Below are 5,255 nucleotides of genomic sequence, written 5' to 3' on the forward strand. Positions count from 1 at the left end.
AAGAACCAGGTCTCCTTCTTGAAATGCTCGACCCCTCACGTTTCTAGCATGAAATCGATGCAAGTCTTGCTGATAAATGGTCGACCGGATCAAGGCCATTTCTCTTTCTTCTTCTAAGAGATCGACCGCATCTTGCCGAGCTTGTTCTGCTTCTTCTTCTGAGAAGAGTTCGACTCGAGGCGCATTGTGGAGCAAATCACTGGGGAGTACGGCTTCAGCTCCATAGACTAAGAAGAATGGAGTCCTTCTAGTCGACCGGTTAGGGGTTGTCCTCAACCCCCACAGTACTGATGGAAGCTCGTCGACCCAAGCTCCTGCTGCATGTTTCAGGTCACACATCAACCGAGGTTTCAATCCTTTAAGAATCAATCCATTTGCCCGCTCGACCTGCCCATTCGACTGAGGATGAGTGACCGAAGCGTAGTCGACTCTCGTACCTTGGGAGGCACAAAAGGCTTTGAACTCTTCAGAATTGAAGTTTGAGCCGTTATCCGTGATGATGCTGTGCGGGACGCCATATCTGAATATAAGTTATCTGATGAAACTCACGGCTGTGCTTGTTTCAAGGCTTTTGATGGGCTTGGCTTCGATCCATTTGGTGAACTTGTCGACTGCTACCAGCACATGAGTAAATCCACTCCTGCCCGTCCTCAGAGGTCCAACCATGTCCAGTCCCCAGACGGCAAAAGGCTAGACAAGTGGAATTGTTTTCAGAGCTGACGCAGGTTTATGAGACATGTTGGAGTAAAACTGGCAGCCTTCACACTTGTCCACTATTTTCTTAGCCATCTTGTTGGCCCGCGGCCAGTAAAATCCGGCTCGGTATGCTTTGGCCACGATGGTCCGAGAGGACGCGTGGTGACCATAGGTTCCCGAGTGAATATCATTGAGGATCACTCGACCTTCCTCTGGTGTGATGCACTTCCGGCAAACTCCAGTTGCACTTTCTCTGAACAACTGCCCCTTTATCACAGTAAAAGCCTTGGATCGCCGGATGATCTGTCGAGCCTCTTCTTCATCCTCTGGAAGTTCTTTCCTAAGAATGTATGCAATGTACGGCACTGTCCAGTCGGGAGTGATGACCAGAACCTCCATTACTAATTCGACCACAGCTGGGATTTCAACTTCAGTTGGATCTGTGGCACTCTTGGGCTGTGGCGACTCTTCTGTGAAGGGGTCCTCCTGAACCGAAGGTGAATGAATGTGTTCCAAAAACACGTTGCGGGGAATGGCCTCTCTCTTTGAACCTATCTTCGCCAACTCATCTGTAGCTTGATTTTTCAATCGGGGCACATGGTGAAGTTCCAACCCCTCAAACTTCTTTTCCAGCTTCCTAACAGCATTGTAGTAACCAGTCATGGCTGGACTTCTGACATCCCACTCCTTCATCACCTGATTAACCACCAAATCTGAATTACCATATACCATGAGGTGACGGACGCCGAGTGAAATGGCCATATGCAACCCATATAAAAGTGCTTCGTATTCTGCTTCATTATTGGAGGAATCAAAATGAATCTGGAGAACATAGTTGAGCTTGTCTCCACGGGGGGACACCAATACTACTCCAACACTTGCTCCGTTTAGCATCTTGGAGCCATCGAAGAACATAGTCCAATGTTTCGAGTGAACTTGAGTCGGTAGTTGCTGCTCAAACCACTCGGCAAGGAAATCCACGATTGCTTGGGACTTGATAGCTTTCTTTGCCTCAAACTTGATGTCCAGTGGAAGGAGTTCAATCGCCCATTTTGCTACTCGACCAGTTGCATCTCTGTTATTCAGAATCTCAGACAACGGTGCGTCGCTGACGACCGTAATAGAGTGATCAGAGAAGTAATGTGCAACCTTCTTCATGGTCATGTAAATTACATAGACAAGCTTCTGATAATGAGGATATCGTTGCTTGGACGGAGTCAAAACTTCGGAGAGATAGTAAACTGGGCGTTGAACCTTGTAAGCTTTTCCTTCCTCTTTCTCACTCGACCGTGAGTACTATACTGATGACCTGTCCAGTGGCTGCAATGTAAAGCAGTAAAGGCTCTTTGCTGATTGGCGCAGCGAGCACCGGCTGGGTGCAAAGCAGGATTTTGAGCTCTGCAAACGCTGCATCAGCTTCCTCAGACCACTCGAACTTATCAGATTTCTTCGTCAATCGGTAAAGAGGCAAGGCCTTATCATCGACACGAGAAATGAATCGACTCAAGGCGGCCAAACAACCAGTCAGCTTCTGAACGTCATGCACTCGCACGGGGCGTTTCATTCGGAGGATGGTATCAACTTTTTCTGGATTGGCGTCGATCCCTCGTTCGGAAACGAGGAAATCGAGCAATTTTCCTCCTGGAACTCCGAATGTGCACTTTGACGGATTAAGCTTGATATCGTACCTTCTTAGGTTGGCAAAGGTTTCTGCAAGGTCAGTCAATAGGTCGGAACCCTTGCGAGACTTGACCACGATGTCATCCATGTACGCCTCCACATTTCGACTGATTTGGGTGAGCAGGCACTTCTGGATCATTCTCATGAACGTGGCTCCGACATTTTTAAGACCGAATGGCATGGTGACATAGCAAAAACACCCGAATGGGGTGATGAAAGTTGTTTTTATTTCATCGGGACCATACAATCGGATCTGATGATACCCGGAATATGCATCAAGGAAAGACAGGCGCTCACACCCCACAGTCGAGTCAATAATCTGATCGATACGGGGGAGAGGGAAGTGATCTTTCGGGCAGGCCCGATTGATATGCTTGAAATCAATGCACATGCGAAGTGAATCGTCCTTCTTGGGGACCATGACGACATTGGCAAGCCACTCGGAGTGGTAGATTTCACGGATGAACACTGCTGCCAACAGTCGAGCCACTTCTTCGTCGATTGCTTTTCTCTTCTGAACAGCGGACCGCCGAAGGTGCTCTTTGACGGGTTTTACCTTGGGGTCGACGCGCAAACGGTGCTCAACCAGTCCTCTCGGTACACCTGGCATGTTAGAGAGTTTCCATGCGAAGATGTCCCAGTTCTCACGGAGGAACTGGATGAGCGCTTCTTCCTATTTGCTGTCAAGTGTTGTCGATATATGAGTCGGGGCGGCATTGGGGTCGGTCGGTGAACATGAATCGGTTTTGTTTCACCAGTCGACTGAAATGCAGAGTCTGTAGCAGGCTTCTTGGCTCGGAGCAAATCACTCGGATCTGCACTCTTCTGGTACTCCTGGAATTCAACTGCCGCCATCTGTGCATCGGTGATTTTGGAACTTTTCTGGAAACATTCTTCTGCTTTCTGCCGATTGCCAGTGACTGTGATCACACCTTTGGGGCCAGGCATCTTCAGCTTGAGGTACACATAACATGGTCGATCCATGAAATGTGCGTATGCCGGCCTCCCCAGGATGGCGTGATAAGCACTCTGGAAATCCACGACTTCAAATGTCAACTTTTCTTTTCTGGTAATGCTTGGAGTCACCGAAAACCACGTCGAGAGTGATCTGACCGAGTGACTCGGCCTTCTTTCCGGGGATAACGCCGTGAAAGCTCATGTTGCTCTCGCTAAGCTTGGACATCGGGATGCCCATCCCCTTCAAGGTTTCAGCATACAGGATATTCAGACCGCTGCCTCCATCCATCAGCACTTAAGTCAGTCGAGTGCCACCAACCACTGGGCCGACCACCAGCGCTTGCCTCCTGGGGGTGACTACGCGAGCAGGATGGTCTGACTGGTCGAATGTGATGGCTGTCTGGGACCATTTTAGGTACGTGGTCGTCGTTGCCGGACCAACCATATTCACCTCTCTGTTGATGACCTTCAACCGACTCTTGCTCTCAACATCAGCAAAAATCATAAGAGGGGAATTGACCTTGGGGTAACCGTCATCTTCCTCTTCCTCATCATCTCTGTCCGACTCCTTCTCCTTCTCATTGGGTTTTTCTCCCGGAACTGTTGGATCAAGAGTCGACATTGCCGAGTGGTATGTTTTGGGTAAATCAGATTACCTTCTTCATCTTTCTCTGTGTGGATGTGACACGGCAAATCCAGCACGTCATTACCATCTTGATCTTTTGCCTTCTTAGGGGGCCAGGGCCCCTTAGGTTTTCCCTTAAACCTTCCTTGATTCACTGCCGCAATCTCTCCAGGTGCCGCTGGCTTGGCCTTGCGCTTCTGTTTTCGATTGGAGTTACCTCCACCGGCCTCTTGACCAACTGGTTTGCTCTTCCCTCTACAGAGTCGATCCTCTTCTTCCCCGTTAGCGTACCGGGTGGCTATCTCCATCATTCGAGTTAGAGTCATATCCCTAGTCCGACCGAATTTCAAGACCAACTCCCTGTATTTGACACCTTCCTTGAAAGCACAAACAGCTTGATGCTGTGAAACATTCTCGACGGTATGATGCAAAGTGGACCATCTCTGGATGAACTCCCTCAAATTCTCATTCGGTTTCTGCACACAATGTTGCAACTCGGGCAATCCTGCTGGTCGCTTGCACGTGCCCTCAAAAGTTCTCACGAACACTCGAGATAGCTCTTCCCAACTATGAATACTGCCTCGAGTCAACTGGGTCAGCCACGCTCGGACCGATCCTTCCAGCATAAGAGGAAGATGCTTCATCGCTATCTCGTCGTTGCCGCCTCCAATCTGCACAGCCACTCGGTAATCCTCAAGCCAAGTTTCAGGCTTGGATTCACCGGTGAACTTACTAACCCCGGACGCCAACCTGAAGTTGGGAGGTATCACTGCTGCCCTGATGGCTCTGCTAAAACTCTCGGGACCAGAAACATACACCCGGCTGCTGCTTGGACGATCTCTGCCAGCGTCTTATCTGTGTGCTCTATTCCGGTCGACCAGGCCTTGAACGAGGATAGACCTCGCGTCGAAGCCCGGTTCTCTTGGGTCAACTGAAATCCCGTGCTCACCACTGTGACGGCGTCTGTCATCGTTCCGCCGAGGCACATACGACACACTCCTCGGAGGAGGCATGGGTCCCCGACGATGATTGTCGCGGTCGAGTAGATGATCATACTGTCCACGGCCTTCACGCCGCAGAGGTGATCTTGGCCTGTGTGCCGACTGAACCATGTCCGCTGCAACAGATCTGCTGTGAATCATATTCCGCGACTGAGATATTGTTGTATTCCGCTCTCCTGCTGCCCTGAGCAGGGCCCGGATCTACATCAACCCTCTGCCAGCTTCTGACTGGGAAGGTTGGATCGACTCTGCTATTCGGGCCGCCGCTGTGAGATTCTGAATCAGAGTGCGGTATA

This window comes from Triticum aestivum, chromosome 6B, assembly GCF_018294505.1.
Source record: "Triticum aestivum cultivar Chinese Spring chromosome 6B, IWGSC CS RefSeq v2.1, whole genome shotgun sequence".
In the NCBI taxonomy this organism is placed as follows: Eukaryota; Viridiplantae; Streptophyta; class Magnoliopsida; order Poales; family Poaceae; genus Triticum; species Triticum aestivum.